Source organism: Mesoplodon mirus, assembly GCF_964341445.2.
Source record: "Mesoplodon mirus genome assembly, chromosome: 6".
Taxonomy (NCBI): Eukaryota; Metazoa; Chordata; class Mammalia; order Artiodactyla; family Ziphiidae; genus Mesoplodon; species Mesoplodon mirus.
Genome location: NC_138982.1, coordinates 138037600 through 138064319, shown reverse-complemented (window position 1 = coordinate 138064319; position 26720 = coordinate 138037600). Strand labels below are relative to the sequence as shown.

Here is a 26720-nt window from a genome sequence, read left to right as displayed (position 1 = left end):
GGAGTCTGTGATGGGAGCAGAAAACTTTGTTATTCATTGACCTTGCATGAGCTTTTGGTGTACGTTTAGCTCGCGTAGATCTACATGAAAGCATTCCTTTCTCCCCCCCCCTTTTTTTGGTAGAAAAATAGTACTTCTCTGTCAATTCAGTTAAAAATGACTAAGAGTTTCTACGCTTCCATTGGATGTGGCCACATTTCCTCGGAAAGTAGCACAGCTGGGTTCTGGTGTGGAGTCACTTCTATAGACTTCTCTTCTTAAAAGAGCCTCTTATTGGGCCTCCCTGGTGGCGCAGTGGTTGAGAGTCCGCCTGCCGATGCAGGGGATACGGGTTCGTGCCCCGGTCTGGGAGGATCCCATATGCCGCGGAGCGGCTGGGCCCGTGAGCCATGGCCGCTGGGCCTGCGCGTCCGGAGCCTGTGCTCCGCAACGGGAGAGGCCACAACAGTGAGAGGCCCGCATACCGCAAAAAGAAAAAAAAAAAAAAAAAAAAAAGAGCCTCTTATTAATGGCTGAGTTCAAAGCAAACTTTAGAAATCCAATCGATTTCTCATTTCTTACATTTTGTTTGGTAAAAGATTTTATGTCAGTGATTGCAGAATGAAGGTGCCAATAGGAAAATAATCGGTTTATAAATGGGAAGGCAATCAGGCATCCCCCTTTCCATCGTCCTCTCCAAGGTCAGGGCATGACTGAAATGCAAAGAAAATGCACTTGTACAGTAAGTAAATGATAGTCTTCTGTGGAGGGTCATTAACCTCAAGACTCCCTCCCGGAGGGCAGTGTTGAAGGAAATGGCTTTGTGAGCTTCAGAAGAACGTGACATGATTGTACCTGGGAATAGAAGAATGGTGTCTGCAGTTCCATTAATTGGGATAACAATTATGAAAGCTTGGGAAGAATCAAGTTTCAGAGCCCACACTAATCCCCAGGAAGACTTTTCCCCTGGTGGATATAATATTGCTGTTTTTCAGGTGCATTCCTAAGATGTATTACATTTCTCAGACTCACTTTGTATAGGCTGCTGTCAGGGGCAGGATTTAGGGGTTGCCAGAAGATTCTTTGGTTTCATCCAGGCAACTCTCTGCTTTCCTGAAGTGTCGGTGAACTTGGTGGAAGCAAGGGTCAAAGCAGAGTTGACTTTTGTCTGGAAGCATGAGTTCCGTGTCCTGGTTTCGATGAAACACAAGGCAGGAATGCAAAGGCTGTCTTCCTAAAACTGCTCATGTTTACACGTTGATAATGTATTTCTTCATGATGTTGACCCAGATGTAGCCATATCTCACCTGGTGACAGGGTATGCTTCCTTGACTGAGCTTCTGTTGATCATGGACTATGTTTTCCTTGGAAATGGAATATGAAAATAATTGACAAATTTCCCATAAGCCGAGCTGAATTCAAAGAACATGTAGGTAATCCTACCTGATTCACTTTCAGAGCTTTACTTTGAATTTCTGTTGGTGTCAACAAAGCTGTCATAAAGAACAGCATACTTCCCCTTCAAAAAAGAAAACTTCCATTAAAAAGACAGCTTAAAAAAAGTTGTCACTTAAGGCTCTTGTCTGATTGTTACCTGAGAGTGAAAAACTCTTCAATGTAGCAAAAATATCTACTATAAACTAGTCGTTGGTTTACATGACATATTCCAAAATCCTTGTAGGAAACTTAGCATTTGGAGTGTCAGTGTGATAGAATATTGTAAATAACCAATATAAACACAGTCCTCAACCAAGGAGGTTTCTTTATTCATGTTGGGGTTGACTTTTGAAGCCTTTAGATAAGTAGGAATTGGCATGTGTTAGAAGCTGCAGTTTTTTTTTCTTTCTTTTTTTTTTAGAAGCTGCAGTTTTTGCAAGCTGAGTATGTCATTTCCCCCCTTTTCTCTATGCCTTTACAGGAAATACTAAGCCATGAAGATCATTGATATTTCCTGAAATTACATTGCTATTTCCTGTCTGAAGAGCTGTGAGGGTATGTCTCTAGAACACTGCTCCTAAAAGTAAGCACTTAATGATTCCACTGCTTATCTTTTGCAGAATGTTTCACTCTTTCTTTTTTTTTTTAACTTTTTATTTTATATTGGAGTATAGTTGATTAACAGTGCTATAACTAACAATGTGATAATTTCAGGTGTACAGCCAAGTGATTCAGTTATACATATACATGTATCTATTCTTTTTCAAATTCTTTTCCCATTTAGGTTGTCGCATAATACTGAGCAGAGTTCCCTGTGTTATACAGTAGGGACTTATGGTTATCCATTTAAAATATAGCAGTGTGTACATGTCAGTTCCAAACTCCCTAACTATCCCTTCCCCCCACCCTTCCCCCTGCCCGGTAACCATAAATTCGTTCTCTAAGTCTGTGAGTCTTTCACTATTTCTTTTCTATTAGGCAGAGACTGAGGGGAAGGTTAGGTCTGAAATGAAATTCAAAACATGCACAGCCCTCTCCCTGGCCCCTTCATACTAGTAAGCCATTTTCTTGCCTCCGGAAACCACTGTCCCTTTTGACAGCCTCTCATCCATGTCTGGGGACACAGGTAGGTACTGGGAGGAAACTGGGCAGGAACGTGCTGGAACTGCTCGCCTCTGCATTTCCACTTGGTTGGCCAAAATTGATGGGGGACCGAGAAGGCACAGCATTTAGGCTGAGTTTTGGCACAGAAAATGGAGGGAAGCCAGGCAGGACACTCAGTATAGGCCCATGTACCTCACACGTAAAGAAGAACGTAAATTTAAGTTAAATGAACTTCAGAAGGCATAATCCAGGATCGCTTCAGTTAGAGCCACTAAGCTCCTTGCTGCTAGCTCTGTCTCTCAGGTCCCCCAAACCTGCCCTTACCTCCATCCTTTCACATCAGGTCCTTCTTCCCTGTTTCAGTGTCTGTGGTCTGGTCATGAGCACGTGCTCCGTGAGGGAATTTCTACAGTTGCCAGAAGCTCAGAGATAAAAGCATCCAGAAGATTTTTATCTCTCAGCAGAAATGTTTTTCTGAGGACACACACATAGTGTCACCGTGACATTTAAGATCTTAGTTTATCATCTTTTTCCTCTCATGGAGAATAGTTCTAATCACTGGAAAACTACCAGCTTCTCCAAGAAGCCAGATCCGTTGGAAATCATGCAGAAATACCCACAGCAATAATAAAACCAGCAACACACAATAGGTTAAGAAGTCTCTGTGTACTACTATAGATAAAATAGATAAACAACAAGGACCTACTGCATAGCACAGAGAGCTATATTCAATATCTTGTAATAACCCATAATGGAAAAGAATCTGAAAAAGTATAAGTATATATATAACTGAATCACTTTGCTGTCCACCTGAAACATTGTAAATCAACTATACTTCAGTTAAAAAAAAAGACTCTATGTAGATCTGTTTCTACTGACTTTTTAGATAGTAGCTAAGGGAGAGCTTTGAAAGTATGATTTCAGCTGGCATATGGCATCACCTGCTCCAGGAGGCGAGGTTGCATGTCAAATTCCACTTCAGGAGGTATGTGCTTCTTAGACATGGCTTCCTGGCTGCTTGTGTTTGGACAGTGGGCATTGCTCACTGAGATGGTTCATTAGGGCTCAGGATGGTCTTCAAGGTTCTTCACTACCTCTTCTGCCATCTTGACTGGCCCCACTCCTTATCTTCCAGAAGACTGACTCAAAGGGCCAAACCACTGGTCAGCACAAAACTGGGTGGAAAGACCTGGATGGCCTACTGGCTCCCCGAGGAGCTCTGGTCCTCTCTGCTTCTATGTCCTCCCTTGGCCAGGCATAAGGGAAGGTCATCTGTGGAATGGCCAGCAGACAGTCTCTCTAGGGGCCTCCCTAGATGGCTCACCTTAGGAAAATTACCTTAATTTCCCAGGCTTCAATTGGGCTCCAGGTCTGCAGGCTCAGGAATAGTATTGGGCTGACCCATTAAGAGGTGGACTCTTCTCTCTCTAGCACAGATACACAATTATTTCACTCAAGTGAAATTATGCCCTTGAGTCCATTATGAGACTCAAGTGTGTAACCAGAATTCCAATCCATTGATTTTCCACAAGAAATATAACTGCAGAGAGGCTGAAGTCTCAAAAACTCCAGAGAGGTCATGCTCCCTGGGAATGAAACAACAATTGGAAAGCAGTGTGATCAGCCAGGATTCAGAACTGGGGTGTTAGTGAGAAGGTTTCAATCAGAGTGAGGCATGCTGTCTGTAGTAGGTTGGATGGTGGTCCCCCAAAAGGTGCGTTCCCCTGGAACTAGTGAATGTGACCTTATTTGGAAAAAGGGTCTTTGCAGATGTACTTAAATTGAGTGTCTCAAGATGAAATCATCTTGGATTTGGGTGGGCCCTCAATCCAACCATCTTATTTCCCCCAAGTTCTTGGGGATAGTGATGATAGTGAAAGACACACTTGTGTGGAAAAAATATCCTGCAAGGGCAGAAAATATCCAAGTGTATTTTTTGTTTCCATGAGCATTTTCCTGTGAGATCTTGCCAGCTCTGAGTGGTTCCATGACTTGTTTGTTTTCCTAGGGCTTTAGTAGTAAAAATCAATGTGATTTTCATCCTGGTGCACCGAGTCCGCTTCTTCATTAGTTACGGGAACTGGATGAAAGAAAAAGCACAGATGCAGGTTATCTGAGGTTGAGTGTAACTTTCTCTCCAAGGTCAAGACCACTCTCCTGTCTCCTCCAGAGAAGGTACTGACTCAAATGTCTTTCCTTATTAAAAGCTGAGTGTTTCTAAGAAACACATTTCATGGAGGATGGAATGCTTGTGCTGGCCCTTGGGGGATGAGTAGGAGTTTCTCTGCTGGCGATGAGGTGGGGTGAAGGTGGTCCAGGTGGGGAGAGTGCACATGCAGAGGCTTGGATGGGGCTGAAATGCTGGCCCCAGCAGGAGGGAAGCAGCCAGAAGGGGCAGCCAGGAAGACACACTGAGTAGTTCCAACTGTTCTTGGTTGGTGACATAGAGCCATTGGGCAGGATTAGATTGGAGAATATCATGATCGGATTTGCATTTCTGAAAAAGCCCTTTGGTGCCATAACAGAAAATGGGTGGGAATGGGACAAGGCTGGAGAAGGCAAGGAGAAAGCTAGCAGCCTATGGAACTAAGTAGTATCAAAGTGGAAACTGGTGTTAAGTTGCCAGGTTTTAGAACATTCTATGTCTCAACTTATGTTTCTTTTCCCATCCATCTTTCAAAGATGTTGTAAAGCACAAATGAGATAGAAGTAGCCAGGGGTGTGCAAAAGCAACACACATTGTTAGGAGCAACTCACTAAGAATGACGTGCTATTAGCCTGAATAGACTAGAATCACTGACCTCAGTGAGGCAGCATGAAGTAGGAGTGGGGGAGATGGATAATGATGGGAAAGGCAGTGCTCCATGGGCTGTATCGTGCAGGCCTTAACTTCAATCTCTGCAGAAATCCATAATCCAGATGTCTCTTTGTTGAAGCCAAAACAAGCGTTATACACAATTAAACCAATGGGACTTAGCAGGTATTGTCTGGAAGGGGAGTTAAGCCTCTATAACATGTAGTAAAACCCAAAATAGTCAGAGAACATGGTCAACAAGTGAGAAAGAAGTGGCCAGACTCTTCCTAGGGTTTAGGGCCACAGTCAGTTGTCACGGCATCTATGCTCCTAGTGCTGTGCTGGGCACATAGTAGGTGCCCATTAAATTAAAAAGAAATACACACACACACACACACACACACGGAGCCCACATAGCACATCAAGGGTCTCTTCATCATCTGGCAGTGTACAGTTTTCTTTTCTCTCTAATACCATGCAACTGAAATGATTCAAGCTGAATCAAACCAATCAAGCATTTGCCTTTACAAATACAAGGAACTTCTAGCCCCTATCCTCTCTGGTTGTGCCTGCTTCCATCTTTCTTTTTCCTGGTCATTTGCAAACACAAGCTGAACTCTGAGCTTGGGAACCTTTTGCCCTTTTCTTCTTCTTTTGTTAGCTGAGTTTGGGAGGTAGACTGCTGAATAAATAGAAATTCATTCTGGGCCTCAGGGCTCTTTACAAAGGTAATTCTGACCTCCAGCCACACACAGAATATTGGTAATTTGACCTCAGTTTGATTTTCACATAAGCTGTCATTTTATACACCTAAAAAAAGCAAGGGAGGACGTAGATAAAGAGGATATATTTCTTGTGGCAAGTGGAAACAGAATCAGTTACCAAAAACTAAACTCGCTCAAGTGATAACAACCTATATATTTTATTTAATTGCTATTTACAGGTGTGTATAGTGTGCGTCTATGGGGTTCGATACACAACTCATAATGACTTTTGTGTTTGGCTATAAAATTTTACCTAATGGGCTAATATTGCTTACATGCAAAAAGTAATCAGGTATTCATATACTTTATAAAGTATGTGTATTCTTAATAAACAGAATAAAATACAACATTTTTCTCTGATTAAAAAGTAATCCAGGACTTCCCTGGTGACACAGTGGTTAAGAATCCACCTGCCAATGCAGGGGACACGGGTTTGAGCCCTGGTCCCAGAAGATCCCACATGCCGCAGAGCAACGAAGCCAGTGAGCCACAACTACTGAACCTGCGTGCCACAACTACTGAAACCCGCGCATCTAAAGCCCGTGCTCCACAACAAAACAAGCCACCACAATGAGAAGCCCGCACACCGCAGGGAAGAGTAACCCCTGCTTGCTGCAACTAGAGTAAGCCTGCACGCAGCAATGAAGACCCAACACAACCAAAAATAAGTAAATAAATTTTAAAAAAGTAAAAAAAAAAAGTAATCCAAACTTATTTTAGTAAATCTGGAAAATACACAAAGGTGCAGAAAGCACCTGGTATCTATCACCCAGCTATAATTACCATTATTTGAAGCATTTCCTTTTTTTCATTTTCTATACATGTATATAATTATTGTGTGATTATATATATATATATATATATATATATATAACAAATATATAATCCTGAATTCTGCTTTTTTTCCTTTAACATTGATGTACAAATAATTCCTCCATGTTATTGAATATTCTGTGACTACAGTAGGAATGGTTAAGGCTTTATTTGGTTAATTTTAGGTTATTTGATCCTTGACATGGCTAGATGTTTGGTATTTCCAAGAAAATATTGCATAAAGGATCCTTTCCCCCTTTGTTTATTAAAAATAAAGGTATCTATATTTCATCTACAGGGCAAAAGATGTTTGAAGGGAATTAGGACCTATATGATTTATATTAGGAAAAATGCAGTCAGATATCTGGCACTGCCTATTCTGTTTCTTATTTATATTCTGTACGTTGTATTTTTTTCTGGTAGACCAAAATCACAGAAGTAATTAAATTTCAGTAAGAGAAGTGATTTCTCCAAATCTGGAGGGTTCAGCTCAAGATGATGTTGAATGTAAATGCAATATTTTACAGAGATCAAACCATCCCTGCTACACTTGTGCCTCCGTTCCATGGCACCAGCCCGGGAATTGTAATCACTGAGGGTGCGGAGGAGTTAGGATTTTAAAGGGTAGAGTGACGTGTTCATCAGACAAGTGATCAGAGGCAGCACAGAGGCGTTGGAGTACACAGGCCAGGAGGTTACTTGTTAGGCAAGGCTTGAGGTCAAGGACAGAGGTAAGAGTATATGGGGAAAGACTTCTGCTTTTACGGGGTAACACTCCCAGTTTCAACTGGCTTCATTGGCTACACCTCTGTACCAACTAGGTGAGGGTTAATTTAAGTAGAGAGGAAGCCACATTGACATATGCCTGCCCCATCTTCTAGGAGCTGAGGCTGTCCCTCTTCATAGTCAAGTAGGCATCAAGAGACCCACAGCCCAGTCGAGAGGACTCTCAACATGAAGGAGACAGAGGTCTGACCTGGAGAGCTTAGACATGGAGAGATTAGACATGTCTGCTCTTGGCTGGAATGGCCAGGGGCACTGAGCTGGATGGGGACAGTAAAGACTGCTCCTGGCTCCCCTGGGCAGGTCACCCTCAGTGTTCAGAGCATGTGGACCACCCCCTACCTCCTCCAATCGAGGCCAAGGAAGAGAGTCTTCTGGTCTCACCTGGGGGTGTGCCCCGTCTGCCCACTGTCTAACTCACATCAGCTCACTGTGTGTCTCAGGGGTGCCCCTCCGTTCTTTGCCAGTTAGGTTTCTGAGTTTAAGCCACTCCACTCCTGATACCAAAGTCTGTATTAACTTCCTATGGCTGCTGTAACAAAGTGCCACAAGCTGGGAGGCTTAAACAATAGAAATGTATTCTCTCCCACTTTTGGAGGCTGGAAGTCCAAGATCAAGGTATCAGCAGGGTTGGTTACTTCTGAGTGCTGTGAGGAAATCTTCCATACCAGATCTCTCTCCTTGGCTTGTAGCTGGTTGTCTTCTCGTTGTCTCTCTTCACATCATCTTCTCTCGGAGTTTGCCTGTTTCTGTGTCCAAATTTCCCCTTCTTTTATAAGGACACGGTCATACTGCATTGGGGCCCACCCTAATGACCTCATTTTAACTTGATGACCTCTGTAAAGACCTTGCTTCCAAATCAAGTCACACTCTGAGGTACTAAGGGTTAGGACTCCACTGTATCTTTTTGGGGGGACACAGTCCAACATCACAGGTCCTGTCCCTCACCTACTGGTGAGCTCAGGAGGTCCTGCTAGCCCTCAGTAAATCCTGTTTTTTGACTGAATGTATCTCTGATGTAAAGTTTGAGTTATGTGTCTTTTCTAAAATGAAAGCAGCAGAGCCCTTCAAAACACTTCCATTTTGAAGGATTAATTTGACATTGGTTCTTTACCTGGAGAACCTGTGCTGTTGGATGTGGATTCCGTGTTGATTCAGATCAATGCAAGGAGAAAACAGAAGTCTTTTAAAAAAATGTAATAGAAGTTGATGCAGGACGCATCTGGGTTTAAGCTAGAGTTATCTGGCTACTGATTATCTCAGTGGGTCACCATCCTGGTGTGTCATGGTGACAGTAAGTGTCCTTGTGTCCAAGTCTGTATACCAGACGCTACTGTGGAGCTCCTACCTCAGCTCCACTGATCAGCTGGCCTCAGTGGGTCCTAATGATACCATCTGTGCTCTCAACCAGTGTGGAAAACTAGCAGAGCTGCCTAGCATACCGGTGAAGAGATTAGTGTCTAGAGCCAGTCTGACTGGGTGGTAACCAACCGTGGGACCCCAGGCAGGGGACCTAAACTTTCTCTGTCTCAGTTTTTACCTGTAAAATGGGGATAGTACTAACATTTACTATCTATATCATGGGGTTGTTATGAGGATTAAATGAATTCGTATTTGCAAAGTGCTCAGAACAGGGTGTGACACTTAATAAGCACAGTGTGCATTTGTTAGATAAAAATAATGACTGAAAGCTTATTAGATGCCAGGCACTGTATCAAACACTTTAAGTGCGGTATTGTTTTCTAAATTAAAAACATTTTTATACATTTTAAACATTACTTTCTGTTTACAGTTACGTATTACAAAATACTGGCTATGTTCTCTCTCACCCCTAAATTGCCCCTGCCCACCACCCTCCCCACTGGTAAACACTAGTTTGTTCTCTGTGAGTCTGCTGCTTTTTGTTATATGCACTCATTTGTTGTACTTTTTAGATTACACACATAAGTGATATCATACAGTATTTGCCTTTCTTTGTCTGACTTGTTTCACTTAGCGTCATGCCCTCCAAGTCCATCCATGTTGCTGCAAATGGCAAAATTTCGTTCTTTTTTATGGCTGAGTGGTATTCCGTTGTATACCACAATCCTCTTTATTCATTCATTTGTTAGGTGCAGTAGTATAACAATGCTAGGGGGTTGGTGACTCTTATCCTTACTTCAGGGAGTAGGAAACAGCCTCAGAGAGGTTCAGAGACTCTTCAAAGTAGAAGAGGACTAGGAGGGTAGAGCCAGGCTGCAGAGAGAGGTATGTCTGACCATCTGTCCCAGCTCTTCTCCCCTGCAATGCTGCCTGCAAATGTGGCCTGAGCAGTGGTTCCCCTTCTGTTAACAAATGAATCAACAAGTACTCCTTGGGTGTCTACCAAGTGGTGGTAGGTACATGTCCACAGTTGGAAAGAATAATGATGACATTTATAAATTAAAGACACTTGAATGTAACTCTCATTAGTAACTTGAAGGAGGTCTGTGACTTTCTTTGGAGTCACCAACGATTATGAGCAAATCATGATGTTTGTGAATTTTATCCTATTTAAATTTTGAATGAAGCCTCTGTAAAAGGTTTCACAGATGATGACTTACAACTGAGTATCATCCCTAACTTACATTATCTTATCTTATTTTTACATTATCTTATTTTCTAATACAGATCAATCAACAGGACCCCATATGTTAGAGTTTGACCCTGATGAATATCCATGCACAAGTGTATCTGATGTGATTAGAGTTCAACCTGTTGGAAAGGGGAAAGTAGAGAACACGTGTGATCAGTCTATCTTGGACCAGTAGATGGTCTAGAAGCGGCCAACGTCAGCCTTGGGGAACCATGGATGGGCCCAGGGCATATAATCATGGGAATACACAAGTGCAAAAGTCCCATTTTTCAGCCAACTGTACAGTTGCACAGATAGGAAAGGTGTGTTGGTGGGGAGAATGTTCCCCAAAGGTGAGTTACCATGAAATTTATTATCCAAACCAGGACTCTTTTCAGAATAAAAGAAGGTGCTAATAATCATTATGACAGGTTAACCGGTGTAAACTGGGACTGTCCTGGGCTAATGGGGCGATGGCCACCCTGAAGCAGGCTGCAGGGCTGAGAGAGACCTGGGTGCAGCCCTGGGGGGAGGGGCAGCATGACGGTCCCTACTAGGGGCTTCAACAAGAGCACAAGTCAGGGCTGCCTGAACGCAGGTGTCGCTGGGCCGCTGGACGGTCCCGATACGGACCTGCAAGTGCTGTCGTGAACGGAGGCACGAGAGAAAGCCTGTTTGAAAGTATCTGCCAATGTGATTAATTACCATACCTCTCTCAGTAATTTCTCCGGGTATTTTTCATTTGGAAGCACGTGGTTCTTTCTTCTGACCTAGCGGTGTTGACCAGTTATCTCAGAAAATTACCATTATCAAAGATTGTGTGTGTGTGTGTGCGTGCACACACTGTGTATATGCAGCACTCATGGGGTCAAACAGGTGTGACTCAAGCCCTATCTCAGTTCCTCCCCAGGCGGGCTCAGCCTGGTGTGGTGCTGGAATTCAAAGCCAGGTGGAAGATACCTGTTGAGAAGGAGATGGTGGCAGGGGTTCAGCTGTGACAGGTAGGAAATGTAGTGTGCTCTCCACCCTGGCTTTTCTGCAGGCAGGTACCGTGCAAGGGGTCTGCACTTACTGCAATGCAGGTCTGGAAAGAAATGTCACAGGCTGCTGGGATAGAGAAGCAGGGCTGTAAAACAGATCACAGAGGCTCATCCAGGATGCCCTGTTGTAGGCTGCAGGGGTTTGGGAGGGCTGCATGCCATGGGACTCTGGTGATTTGGGAAGGAAATGAAGAGGGACAAAAATATACCAAATGGCAACAGTTAAACACATTTTTAATTAAAAAATTTTGGCGAGATTTATTCATCCTTTTAATCTAAGGGGTTGAGATTTTTCCCAAAGAAAGCCATCCTGCCTTCAGGGCACATGGCAAATGGTAAGACCCAGACTGGTCTCATAATCTGTCTTTTTTCCAGACTCCCCCATCCCCAACATTATGTCTTTTCCTGAAATGTGCATAACGTAGAAGGGAAGCTTATTTTCACTTACTGCATTTACAGAATAATTTTATGTTTCTTGGTCTTTGCTTTTAAAATGAATGTCATATCCTGTATTTCTTATTCATCAAAACCGCTAAGTAGGATAAGCTCTAAGTTGAGTTGCTTTTACTTATGTGGGTCTTACGAGATCTGGTGATTTGGACTGCCTTTGGCCCTCCCTGGAAGAAAGGTGCCAACATTTCTTATGATTGCTCACAAACCTCTCTAGTGCTCAAGGTACAGTGTACTGAACTGTTTTCCTTCTCTTACAAGGAAAAGAAAGGTATGATGGAGTGATTTGCAATGTACCATTTTATATATGCAATACATTATGATACAATTGAAGATAAAATACAGCTTAGAATTTCCACATATTGATATTTCTTAGTGATGGGAGGTATTCAGAGATTAAACACACACACACACACATGCACACACACACACACACAGAGATACCTTTCCACTCTTAGTATAGAAAAGTTTCCGTGTACAAACTGTTGATAGTATTAAGGAGACCTGAATTCAGAACGTTAGTTTTTTTGTTTTTGCTGTACGCGGGCATCTCACTGTTGTGGCCCCTCCCGTTGCTGAGCACAGGCTCCGGACGCGCAGGCTCAGTGGCCATGGCTCACGGGCCCAGCCGCTCTGCGGCATGTGGGATCTTCCCGGACCGGGGCACGAACCCGTGTCCCCTGCATCGGCAGGTGGACTCCCAACCACTGCGCCACCAGGGAAGCCCTGAATGTTAGTTTTATATTTACTTTTGGTTAGTTTGTGAGCCTGATGCTTGAACTGATTAAAGTAAAGAATGTTACGAAATTAATTTCTAAACTTATCAGAACAAAATTTATATAAACTCACTTTAAAAGCACTATTTCTGTTCTGCTCAGCCCTCTGGGTTGGGAGAGGGAATATGGGGAAAGTGTTATAAACATCAAAGAAAAAACCCAGCCTTTTGCAAGGGTTGCAAATTTGGAATTACTGACAGAATATTCTTTTAATCCTAGAGCTTTTGGAAAATCATCGTCTTACCATGGGAAAGCAAATAATTTGGCTTTCCTTTGAGAGATGCCCTGTTTTGAATGTGGGACTTTGTTTTGTGTTTCATAAATAGAGACAGCAGAAGAAAGACATTTTCTAATGAGAGATGTTTACAAATTATGGAAAATTCTGATACAAATGTGATACAAATGATGGAAAATTCTTCTTTTGTTTGTCTTTTTCTTCGGATTCCCACAAACTTAGCTTGGTGCCTAGCACATTAGATGTTTAATAACAGTTTATTGAATAAAGTACAATTGCAGGTGGATGGCACATTGCTTCCTCTCTGTGGTCTGTATGTTGTCCTGTTTTTCACCCAACTTGTCACTAGATGTCTCTCGGTGTCCGTGCTAGGTCAGCGGTAATTTGCATATGCATTAATGCCTGCAGATAACGCCTGCAGTCCGGGCTAGGGAATCCTGTTGAAAGAAGGGCTCCATTCTCCTTTTTCGCTGGGCACCAGTTTCAAGTTCTCTAGACGACTTGTGTACACAGACAAAGCTGGTGATGTTCGTGTTAAGTTGTTGGAAGAAGGAACAGAAGGGGCTATTCTCCTTGAGTCGGGATTAGAGTTCTTAGTTCTTCGTTCTTCCCTATCCTGGAAATGTTAGGAAAATTTTAGAGTCAGCGAATTTTTAAATTAGCCAGGCACAGCCTTGAGTCATTGGTGTGAACACTCCCTCCCTTTGTTCCCTCCCCTCCCCCTTCTCCTTCCCTTCTCCCTCCCCTCCCCTTCTCCTTCCCCTCTCTTTCTCCCTCCCCCTTCTCCTCTCCCTCGCCTTCTCTCTTGCCCACAGGCTCCTGCGCGCGCGCACACACACTTTGATGGCACTTTCTGTGTCAGCACACGTGTGCTAGAGCCTTGTAAGTGTTGTTTAGGAGGAGAGTACATTTGTTGAACTGCTTATCTGTGATTATTGGGGGCAGGATGGTCTGCTGTTGAATAGACAGGACCCGCTCTACTAATGCTGCCTTGTGGTCAAACTTTGAATTATCAAAGTAACCGAGATCGTTGGGCAGGTTCCCCGGACTGTCTGTAGTGTTTCCCCTGGGGGTGCAGACGCAGTCTTAGATGGGGGATGCTGAGGCCTGGGGAGAAACAGCCCACAGGGTTGTGGTCATTGCAGCCTTCATTGTAGCCACTTTTCACATCCATGTGCTGGGCTATTGTAAAAACAGTAGAATTAAACAGTAGAATAAAAAAAACAGAAGCATTAAAAAGGGAGAGTTTTCTGGGATAAATCAATTTCTTTGAATAATATATACTCCCCACCCCCCGATTATGGAAGTGATACATTTCCAGTGTAGAAAACTTGGAAAAAACAGGAAAGTATCATGAAAGTAATAATCCTTACCATTTTAGAAACACAATTGAAATCAGATGGTGTTTATAATTTTATATCCTCCTTTTCATATTACATTATATCATGAACATACCCCTGTATTATTACTCTTCAAAAACCCAACTTTTAACGGTAACGTATTATTCCATCTTTTGCCCGTGCTTCACTTTGTTTGATTATTTTCCTATTGGTGGACACTTAGGTTGCTCCAAGTTTACTTCAGAAATGATGCTGAAATAAATATTGTTATATATACATTTTTCACATCTCTGATTAATTCCTTAGAATAAATATCTGTAATTGGAATTAAAGGGAGGACACCTGTATTCTTGATATGAAAGCAGAATGCAAGCTTTCTCAGGAAGAATTCTCCATCCTTTTCATTATATGTTTTATTGGTTATATGCTGGTAGTTTTTTTTGTTATAAACTCGGGACTGGATCAGGGGATTCTGATACTAGGATTGTACCTGAAGTCTGGAAAGTGTTTCTCATGTAGCATCTCTTCACATAAGACAACATTAGGGGTAGGAAACCTGGATTGTCCTGTTGTGCAAATAAACTATTTTCCTCCTGGTCTTACACCAGTAGCATGTATTTCCTGCAAACTTAACTCTGAAGGTTTCTATCAGAAAAGGTTGCTTTTCATAACCCTATTATATGGGCTCAGTTACCCAGCTTTATAGGGTTGAGAGGGTCTTCTGTCACTTGGAGGGACCTGTGAGTGGTCACCTATGAATTATTAAGGATGCCCATCACTCAAGGAAACACTTTATTCCAATCACTGTGGTGGCGGCTTAATGTAGATGACAGACGCAAGGCTCATCCTGATCTAGAATTTGGAGTCTAAAGGGCAGAGTTTTGGGGTTGGTCCTTGTAACACTCCACGTGTCTTCACCAGATAGAACACATTTTATTTTCATTTTCCAAAAATATCCAAAATGTAGGGGTTTGAAATGTGACAATTACTATTGAGAAGAGCTCTTTTTTTAATTTTTAAAAGATTGACATTGAATTAAAAGGATATTTACTCTTTAAAGCCTTTTTAAAGTAAAGATAAATTCATTTCTAAAAGTCAGCTTTTGGTATACAAGAGCATCTCTTAATGTTTTTCAAATGGCATTCCTTTAAAAAAAATAAATTAAATTAAATATGTATTTCCTTCCTGAAATCTGGAATGCTTCTGATTTTGGTATTTTGGGAAAAGGGCAGAAAGTGTTTTAAACCTATGTATGCACAAGTCTTTTAACATTCTTTTTCTGCTTTGGATTTCACAAATTATGGAAGTTGTGGCTTAGAAACAACACAAAAGAGGAAACAGGAGTTCTGTTCGCTGTTCCTTTCCTGGCCGTCCTGTTAGTATCCTGACTGTCAGATTTCCCACACTATTCAATGTCCATTAGAGCATCTAACTGCCTCAAATGACACAATGCCCTGGAATCTGGCCTGGCATGAGCCTCGGGCACTGTTGGACAGGGCTGGTCTGGGCAGCGTGCCCGGGGAAGTTGGCCGTCAGGGTCTTCCTCCTCCATGGTGGATTCTTGGTCACCCCCAGTCCTCTGATGCTGAGGCCTCTGTGGGATCCTGGGCTGCTCGTTGCTGGATTCCACCCAACTCCACCCTCTCTGAGCCCAAGGCTTACATACCCTTCTCCATCAAATTTCACCGTGTTCTGTTAACTCAACAATCTGCTTCTGTATGAAAGCTGGTGATGTATGGAAAATGACCTTGATGCTGTGGCAGCCTCTAAGACCCTACCAGGCAGGCTATCACAGAACAGAAAGGCTCACAGACCACATAAGATGCTCAAATCACATGGTTTATTCAACCAATTCAAGACATGCAGTGAAAAGCAAGGAGAAATTGATGGGGTGATGAACGCACTTAGGATCCAGTGCCTGCAGGGTGGAAAGACCATAATTCCAGGATTCTGGAACCCTGGGCTATGTTCTGACTGTCTGCTGCATCAGCCTTGTCTGTCCATGGTGTGCTTACAAGGACTAGAGCTGAGGTTAAACAAGGTGTTCAGTAGATGAAAGGTGCCTGTAACCAGCACATCCTTGCTCTATTGGAAAGATGTCCAGCCAGTAGCTGTAGGTCCCCAAGCAACCTGCTGACTGGTTGTGTTAGGCAGAATAATGGCACCCAAGGATGCCCACGTCTTAGTCCCTAGAGCTGTGAATATGTAACTTTACATGGCAAAGGGATTTTGCAGATGTGATACAGGGGCTTGCGATGGGGAGGTTATCCTGGATTATCTGGTGGGTCCAATGTAATCACAAGAGTCCTTTTAGGAAAGTGGGAGGCTGGGGAATCAGAGTTAGAGAAGAAGATGTGATGATGGAAGCAGAGGTCAGAGAGATAGATGTCTATTTCTTAAAATAATTAATTAATTAATTAATTAATTTTTACTGTGTTGGGTCTTGGTTTCTGTGCGAGGGCTTTCTCTAGTTGCGCGAACGGGGGTCACTCTTCATCGTGGTGCACGGGCCTCTCACTGTCGCGGCCTCTCTTGTTGTGGAGCACAGGCTCCAGATGCGCAGGCTCAGTAGTTGTGACTCACAGGCCTAGTTGCTCCGCAGCATGTGAGATCTTCCCAGACCAGGGCTTGAACCCGTGTCCCCTTCATTGGCAGGCAGATTCTCAACCACTGCGCCACCAGGGAAGCCCTAGATGTCTATTTGAAGATGCTATACTGCTGGCTTTGAAGACGAAGGAGGCGACCATGAGCCAAGGAATGCAGGTGGCTTCTAGACGTTGGAAAAGTCAAGTGTTATGGACTGAATTGTGTCCCCCATCCCAGTTGAATTCATATGTTGAAAGCCTAACCATCAGTGCCTCATGGTGTGACCGTGTTTGGAGATAGGGTCTTTGCAGAGGTAATTAAATTAAAGTGAGGTCGGGACTTCCCTGGAGGTTCAGTGGTTAAGACTCCATCCATACTTCCACTGCAGGGGGTGTGGGTTCAATCCCTCATCGGGGAGCTAAGATCCCGCTTGCCTCAAGGTATGGCCAAAAAAAAAAAAATGAGGTCACTAGGGTGGGCCCTAATCTAAAATGATTGATATGCTTATAAGAAGAGGAATATTTGGATACATCCTATATGACTATGCTATTTCAAGATATACATATCTTCTGGATTATACTATATGCTTACTCACTACCTATGGCTAACACATTGTTTACTGAACACATCAATGAATTTCACCTGCCTTGCACAAGCCACTAGCTTACTTACCATCTAAGTAATGTACCCTTTGGGTTTCAGCCACCCCATTTATTTTTCTTGTCCTCTATAATTGTACCGAATATTTAAAAATACAGCAAACACGTTATAGCTGCTGTATTCCCAGGGTGCTAATACATAAACAATATTTACATTTGGAAATGAAGGTCTCTGTAGACAGTGCTACCCTCACCATCATCCTGGCAATGAAATGGGGGAATTCTGTGGTGTATGGAAGTTATCAATCTCTTCTACTCTGTCTTCTTCTTCTTCCCCAGCTAATCTCTTCTTTGAGCCTCTGGCCACACTTTTAAGTGTTGTCTGTGGCTACTTTCAAACTACATTGGCAGAGTTTAATAGCTGTGACGCAGACCATCTGACCCACAAAACCTAACATATTTCTTATCTTAGGAAGAAAGTTTGATGATCCCTCCTCTAGAGGCCCATAAAAGAAATATAACTATTTCAATTTCAAACTTGAAGAAACCAAGACTCTGGAAGGTTGTTTACTTTCCTAAGGTCCCCAACCAACTGGAGACGGCAGTGCCAGGATTCAACTTCAGAACTCAGGCTGTTTCCAATATACCATTTTGCTTTTAGGGGACCTTGTATTTAGTTTGTCTGGTCCACTTTTTCCGCCTTAGAAAGGTGATTTTTGACCTGTCTAACTGAGCTAGTCTTGTTTCTGATCTCTTTTCCAACTTGGCAAACTCACATCCAGTACATTGTATTTCTGGGTTTCAGCTATCCTCTAATTTATTATGAAGCCAATAAATAGTTCTTTATTCTGGCATTTAAGGTTGTTGAAAGAACTAAGGTTGTGTCAGGTAAAGTTATGCTCTTCTGTGAAATGATACTAGTTATGTATCCAGAGTGAATCATTTAAAGAAAAAATTTTTATGTTGAAATAACCAGATTTATAGAAGAGTTGGAAAGATAGTACAGAGATTTCCTGTATGCTCTCTACCCCGTTTCCCTTAACGTCAGCATCTCATCTAACAAGGTATCTTATCAAAACTAAGACATTAACATTGGTACAGTACTGTTACTCAGACTACAGGCTTTATTCTGATCTCACTAGCTTTTCCACTAATGCCCTCTCTCTATAAAGAATCTAATCCAGGATACCACGTTACATTTGGTCATTGTGTCTCCTTAATCTTCTCCAGTCTCTGGCAATTTCTCAGTCTTTCCTCATCTGTCAAGACCTTGACATTTCTGAAGGAACTGGTCAAGTATTTCTTAGAATGTCCCTCAACTTGAGTTTGTCAGATGTTTTCTCATGGTGAGACCGGGGTTATGGATCTTGGGGAAGAAGACCATGGAGATGAAGTGCTTTTCTTACTGTTTCATATCAGGGAGACATGATATCAATATGACATTACTGATGATGTGAACCACGATCACTTGGTTGGATGAATAATTTTAAATGATTAATCAGCACTATTATGTCACGTTCATTTTGCACTCAGCACAATGCTAGGCACTTATTGGGTAAGAGAATTGAGAAATAGCATAGAAAATAACTCAGAAAAAATGGGTAAGAAAGTATTCTTTTTTTCCAGCTTCATTGAGATATGATTTACATAAACTGTATAAGTTTAAGGTGTACAGCGTAATGATTGGATGTATGTATATGTGGTGAACAAATCACCACAATAAGCTTGTTCACATATCCATCACATCCGTCATCTCACATAGTTACAATTCTTTTTGGTTAAAATTTTAAAAATCTAATGTCTCAACAATTTTCAGAAAGTATTCTTTATAAAATGTACAAGAAAATTATTAAGACCTCAACTAGGTAAGTAGGGAAAGAATAACTAATTCACAAAGGGAAAAAGTACACATTAAGAAAACCTTGAAAAAACGTTTAGCTTCATGGATAAACAGACAATAATGATAATATCCTAACATTTATTATAAATATGGGACACAAACTTAAAATCTTAATTAGAAAGTTGGTATAACCATTTTTTAGATGTAGTATGACCACAACTATTTAAAAATGTGTAGAATAAAAAAGACCAAGTCATAGAATAAATGTTAATAGTGATTGTCTTTGGATGAAGAGTTTGTGGGTGATTGTTTTTCTGTTTTTGGCTTTTCTATATTTTTGGAAAAATGAACAGTGAGCTACATTACCTCAGAAGCAATGTGGGCTAGTGGAAGGAACACAGAAGTTAGAGTCAAACCTGGTTTGAATCCTGATTTTGCTACTTAAAGGCCTTGAGAATGTGGGTACGTCGGCACCTCAGTTACCTTGTATGCCAAATCGGAATAGTGAACTAATTTTGTAGATGTTTGGGAGACAATTAAGTGATACAATAAATCACTTTGGAAGCACCTGGCACCAGTTATATTTAACATTATCTTTCTTAGAAGATGTGGCGCCTGCCCTTGGAATTTTTATAATCTCCTTAGAGAGACAAGATTAAAATATATTAATGGAACAAAGTACTGAGAGTAGTGGGACCTCATTGTAGCTATTGTAGGAGTTCAGAGGAGGTGAATAAAGGTGGAAGAAAGCCGAGGAAAGTTCTAAGAGGCAGGTGGGACTTTTGCATTCATTCAACAATGAATACGTTGAATGGGTAGACACTATTCTAGTCATTTTGGATGCACATTCATCAAAATATTTCTTAAGCATCCACCACATGCCAGGTATTATTCTGGGAATTGGTGGTAGAGGGGAGAACAGAATAGACCAAAATATCTGCTTTCATGGAGCTCTTATTCTAGTGGAGGGAGCCAGATCATAAATAAACAGGCAAAGTGTGTATACATTAGTGCTATGGTGAAAACACAGCAGGATGTGTGTATATGTATGTTGCAGTGTTAGGTAAGGTGACTAAGGTGCTTACTGCTCACACACAAAGATGAATAAGAGATCTCCATGCCTTCTAACCGCTCACTGGGGAAGAGAGTCTCAAAAACACAATGGTTAGCAGTCAGCAGGGCACGTGCTATTCTATAAACCCAAGAGGATGAAAGACAGACTGACAGACTTTGCCTGGGGACTTAGGGAGGTCTTCACAGAAGAGGTGATGCTTCAGCAGAACCTTGACGTGACGCAGCAGTTCCCGAGGCAAAGGAGAGTAGGAGGGCGCCCCCAATGAAGGGAGTGTGTCCAAGGGCACTGGAACGTGATCGGGCGTGGAGTCTCGCAGGACACTTGGGTGAACTGGGAGCATAGGGTAGGGAGGGTTTGGAAGGTAGATGGGGACCTGGACGTGAAAGGCTCTTCTCAATGGAGATGGAAAAGTTTGGATTTTATCCTATAGGTGAGGGAGGTTGCAGAGTGATTTAGTCAGGGATGTGCCTGAATATTCCTAGCATTGGAAATCAGATGGGTAGTGACCTCATTAATGGAGATGCAGAAGACAGTGGCAGAGAAGGTTGAGAGGAGAAGGGAGATGAAAGTGAAAGAGGAAAGAGGGTGAGAGAAGGGAAGGTACTGAGTTCATTGAGGGTCTGCAGGGTCTCCTGGTGGAGTGCCCAGTGCGGCTGGATGGTGATGCTGAGCTGAGTCAAGTCAGGAGGAAGGGTCTAGATCTGAGTGCACCTCAAGTCTGTAACTGGATCCGCCTTCCTAGGGTAGTTGACTCCACCCCCTAAACCCCAATATCTTGATTAGATTAAATCAAAATCTTGAAAAAATTAAAACACGGCACCCGTTTACCCTTCTGTAATGTGGAGCCCGTGGCTTCTCTTACAGGGAAGTTAGATAACTAGGAGAATACAGTAAGTCCCCTACATACGAACAAGTTCTATTCTGAGAGCACCTTCGTTAAGTCCAATTTGTTCGTAAGTCCAACAAAATTAGTCTAGGTACCCAACTAACACAATTGGCTGTGTAGTACTGCACTGTAATAGGTTTATAATACTTTTCACACAAATAATACATGAAAAACAAACACAAAAAATAAAACATTTTTAATCTTACAGTACAGTACCTTGAAAAGTACAGTAGTACCGTACAACAGCTGGCATCCAGGGGCTGGCATCCAGTGAACAGGCAAGAAGAGTTACTGACTGGAGGAGGGAGAGGAGGTAGGAGATGGTAGAGCTGAAGGGTTGCCAGCAGTAGGAGACAGAGGACAAGCTGCAATGTCACTCACGCCTGACGCTGATGGCACAGCTTCTGGTTCCTTGCTGGATTCAATTCTACCTTCCCTCTTGAAAGAACAATCCAGTGATGTCTGGGTAGTAGCTCTTTTTTTCTCATCAAAGATGACACGGTAGCACTGGGTTGCATTCTGAACGGCTGCTGCAACCTTTGCGTACCGTTCTACATTTGGGTCCTGTGCCTCAAAGACTAACACCGCCTCCTTCTTTTTAAAAAATTAATTAATTAGTTAGTTAATTAATTTTTGGCTGCGTTGGGTCTTTGTTGCTGTGCGCGGATTTTCTTTAGTTGCGGCGAGTGGGTTTCTCATTTCAGTGGCTTCTCTTGTTGCGGAGCATGGGCTCTAGGTGCGCAGGCTTCAGTAGTCGTGACACAAAGGCTCAGTAGTTGTGGCTCACAGGCTCTAGAGTGCAGTCTCAGTAGTTGTGGCGCATGGGCTTAGTTGCTCCACAGCATGTGGGATCTTCCCAGACCGGGGATCAAACCCATGTCTCCTGCGTTGGCAGGTGGATTCTTAACCATTGCCCCACGAGGGAAGTCCCAACAGTGCCTCCTCATATAAAGAAAATCCCCTTGCCATTTCCTGCATCGTGAATCTCTTCAGTTCTTCAGTTACTTCTTCTTCCTCTAGTCTCTCTTCGTCCTTTCTCTGGGCCTCCAATTCCATCAGGTCTTCATCAGTAAGCTACACAAAGTAAGTACACAAAAGCACAGCCGCTTGTAGAGGATGCACATGCGTGACAATGTACGCCAGGCACGTGAACTGACTTACGTGATTGGCCATGTGAATGCACATTCTCATCTTTGAAAGTTTGCAATGTGAAGGTTCGTATGTAGGGGTCTTACTGTATCTATGCTCTGCCAGCTCACACTGATTATTTCCCAGCTAGGTTTTCTACTTACGGGTTTTAAAAGTATCATTACACAAACTTTTTTTTTTTTAGTGAAGGAAATTAAAAGTAGGTGCATAGACTCATAGAAGCCAAGGTCATCCCTTTCTCCCACTTCACAGCCCTCCTTTTTTAGATGCTTGTGTTTTCTGTACATTTTCCTAGCTTTCAGAAGTAACTTTTGGCCATTTTCTTCAAGTTGCAAATCCCCAAGGCCTGAACATTTACAGTGTGTTATTCCTGGGGGCCCCCATTCCCTTTCATTCCAAGTCTGTTCTGGCTTCCTTACTGGAATTGCCTGCTGATGACATTTAGGCTTTTGTCTCAGGACCCCTGAATCCAGAAAACTGGTCAACCCTCTCCCAACAAGATTTTGACCTAAGTTATCCATTAACTATTTTTCTTTTTCTTTTAAAAAATTGTAAGTTTATTTGAGCAAAAATCTGTTCCAGCTGGGCAGCGCAAAACCAGAAGTGCCTAGGACTGCCCCCAACACCTCCACCTTCAGCTCTTTTTCGTGATCCCTTTCCTTCTTGAAGGATATCTTTTGGCTGCTGTGGTCCTGAAGGGGTTGGTGTAGCCCCTCTCTCTTTCACAGTCTCTGGCTGGCTGTTGTCTCTCTGTGTGCGCGCGCGCGCGCGCGCGTGTGTGTGTGTGTGTGTTTCCATGACTCTTTCTCCAGAGGCTGCTGGTTGGAGTGAGCTGGTCCAGCCCCCCACTGGGAGGAGGGCGGTTTCCTCCCCACTGGGGCACTTAGTGAGGTTAACTGCCTTGTCAGATGCTGATGTTTTTGCTCTCCTTCCTGTTTCAATTGGAATGAATCACATTTGAAAATATGTCCATCCTTTTAGTGACTACCTTGAATAACACATATTTTTCATTAATATTTACCGTAACCAACATTAACCTTGCTCTTTTTCTTTTCTTTTTAAAATTAGCACAGTTATTTCTGTTATTATCTAGTTTCCCTTAGTCTCCAGACTTAGTTTCATTAAAATGGATTACTGCCCAGGTAAATTGAGAAATAGTCTTTCTAATTTCTGGAGACTCAGAATTCATTGGTGGACATAGAAAACAAACTTATGGTTACCAAAGGGGAAAGGGGGGAGGGGTAAGTTAGGAGTATGGGGTTAACAGATACCACTATATATAAAATAAACAAGGATTTGCTGTATAGCACAGGGAACTATATTCAGTATCTTGTAATAACCTATAATGGAAAAGAATCTGAAAAAGAATATATATATATATATATATATATATATATATATATATATATGACTAAATCACTTTGCTGTACACCAGAAACTAACACAATATTATAAATCAACTATAGTTCAATTAAAAAGGAAGTTATAAAAAAAAAACTTCCAGTCTGGAAGGTTTCCAGACTAAATATAGAAACTTGAGACAAAAAAAGAACTCATTAGGGGAAAAATGAAAATTATGGTGGAAAAGTGTAGAGAGTTGCCTAATAGATTACTCCAAACTATTTTCAATGGACTTCCTCCTCAACTCTCCTCCTCCAAACCATGCTAATTACAGAGGGGTCTCCAACACTGAGCTTTTAGTTAGTTAGAGTATTTTATAACAATTATTTGAAATGGGAGAAAAGAACCAGTGTCTCCATGATATATTGAGTTTTGTAATTCCAAGAGACTATTGTCTACTAAAAATCGACCTTCTCTGCCCTCCCTCTCATGCCCTTTTAATGGATTAAGGGAGAATCATTACAAAACAGTGGAATTTCAAGACAGCTGCGTTCACATGCCTGCCTTCTGAGTGGTTGGTGGCCACCTGCTGCTGAGAAGCTGTTTCAAAGGGGAACTGGACTAACTTCCCTTTTGAGCAAGAGTTGCAGCATGAAAGTGGCATCAGTCAAAATTCCTCACACAGTTGCATCCTCTTTATGAGTGCGCTTCCTCAAAGACCTCTGGGCATACACTGAAGGTGCTATGCAGAGCCCTTTCAAAATCCAGACGTGTTTTCCAAACAAATGCCAGATTTCCTGGGACTGTTGGTTACAGTCGCCTAGTCCACAAATATAGTGCATCTAAGGTCGTCTGACTGGATAATCTTCCCTTTTCAGTGTTTATTTAAAGTGGAAGTGATGTTATCCAGACCCTGCATGTGAATGAGATCATGTCATGAAGTTTCGTTCTGATGTTGTTTTCTCCCAGTCCTGCGGTGACATCAGGATCTGAACACAGATGGATGGCTTCGATGACATTTGAAGGTCCCTGCCATTTCTAACCTTCCATGATTGTTGGGAAATCACTGGGGAGAAGAGGATGTCATGTAAGGTGGCAGGTCAACCCGTCTAGTCATTTGCAGTCATGGCAAGATACCATGGAACCATTATTAGTGTGCTCTGAAAAGACTTCTCTTTTGCTTTTTTCAGAAATAGATTTTATTTTTTTAGAGAAGTTTTACTGCACAGCAAAATTGAGCAGAATGTACAGGGATTTCCCATATACCCCCTCACGTCCACATGCATGGACTCCCCCGCCATCAACATCTCCCACCAAAGTTCTACACTTGTTACAATTAATGAACCTCCACTGACACATCAAAATCACCCAAAGTCCATAGTTTACCTTGCAGTTCACTCCTGGTGTTGTATATTTTATGGGTTTGGCCAAATGTTTAATGGCATGTATCCACCATTATGATGTCAAACAGAGTAGTTTTGCTGTGTGTTGTTGCTTTTAAAAATATATATATTTTGCTGTGTATAGAATGATTTCTTTAAGGTCCTACCTGAGAAGATGAATGGTTGAATTCTATTTTTCTGCTAAGATTTTGGGCAGGATTAATTATCTAATTAAACCTAAATTTCACTTCTGAGAGAGTGATGAAGAAATGAACCATGGACATCCTAGCAATCTGTCCTCATATCTGTTTTTAAATTAGCATTCCCTTAAGGATTTCATCCACTCATTTGTTTATTTAACAATTTTCTATTTTGTGCCTTCCCTGTGCCAGTACTTAGGGACACACTGCACCTTAACAAAAGGGAGAGCGTGGCAGAGGTGGCCAGTCACTGCCCTCCTTCTTTAGTACTGTGGAGCGATCGGCAGCCCAGGACAAAGACTTTCGCATATTCTCTTGCGTGAGGAGTGCCGCGAAACTAAGTTCTGGCCAGTGGGATCTGACCTTGAGGGGCTGTGGACAGGGGTTGTTATTTGGCCTCTGTGGACTGGCCTAGGTGTACACGTATCAGTAACTGGCAAAATGGAAGCCATGTATTTTGAATGACAGAGGAGGAAGTCAGAGATGGGACTTTGATGATTTGGGGTGACATAGCACTCTTTAAATACTTCTGATTAGACCATTATGTGAAAGAAATAAACTTCTCTCAGTTTAAGACACTGTTACTTTGGACGTTGTTACAGCAGCCAAATCAGTAACCTAACTGATCTAGAAAGGATTTCCAGTGATCAGGCCTTGTCATAAGATTGGGTAGATGAGACACCCATCTTATAGAGAGGTAAGAGACTTATAGGAGGTAAGTCAAACTGTGTCTAATGGCTGTCTCAGTTTATGTATGTAAAAGGTCTGAATATTGAAAGGGAACATTTAGTCACTTAAACTGCTCATCCCCACATATTGAAGGAGGAAAAGACCCAAGGAACTGAAGTTCCTTTGAATGGTAGTGGAGAGAAGGCACAGATTCTTCTCACTATTTTTGCCAGCATTCATAGAGAAATAAGGCCAGCTTTTGGTACGACAGCTGAATTTTCCCAGTAAGCCCAGGTGTATGGGCAGTTGACATGGATTTAGAGGTTTTAAAATAATCAACATCTATTTTCCTAATTCCTCCTATACATCTTTGTAAAACACATTCTGGTATTGTAAACATTCTTTTATCAGCTCGCTACCTCTATCCACAGCATAGTGGGCATAGGGAAACACACAAGTATATATTTAGATGTGGGTTAGGCATAAAAGAGCTTTTTTTCTTCAACAAGGAAAAAAACCTCCTCTATTTATTACTAAATGCGACATTTTAGATCTGAGTAGACAGCAAGGACCTTGTGAAAATGTGCTAAGCTTCCACATAGTTAACAAGATGTCACTTTGTGAGAGAATTTTCATAATTAATGAACCAGTTCAATTTGCTCTGCCATTTGACTTTGATTAATATGTCGTGGAGCATTCTCACGGGGACTCTTTCCAGCTGGTTTGGGGAGCTCTTGTGTCTATATCCTGTGTGTGTGCGTGGATCAAAGCTCTGGCATCCAATATCTGCCTCGTTATGTCAGGGAATAGCCATGCAAACTCAGTGACAATCCTGAGATCCCGCAGCAGGCCAGCACGTGACCCACACGGACAAACCCAAACCCA

The 26720-nt window shown here is 42.2% G+C and overlaps 1 protein-coding gene across 9 annotated transcripts in view; it reads left to right on the top strand.

The window, feature by feature from the left end:
- The window catches only part of SETD4 (SET domain containing 4), a 434330-nt gene that overhangs the window by 110974 nt on the left and 296636 nt on the right, over positions 1–26720 (top strand). For 7 of the 9 annotated variants that reach the window (XR_014294474.1, XR_014294475.1, XR_014294476.1 and 4 more), the window contains one exon: positions 1898–1999. The gene's annotated coding sequence lies outside the window, so the exon portion shown is untranslated. The remainder of the gene's footprint in view (positions 1–1897; positions 2000–26720) is intronic. The other 2 variants (XR_014294477.1, XR_014294479.1) reach the window with 1 other exon arrangement.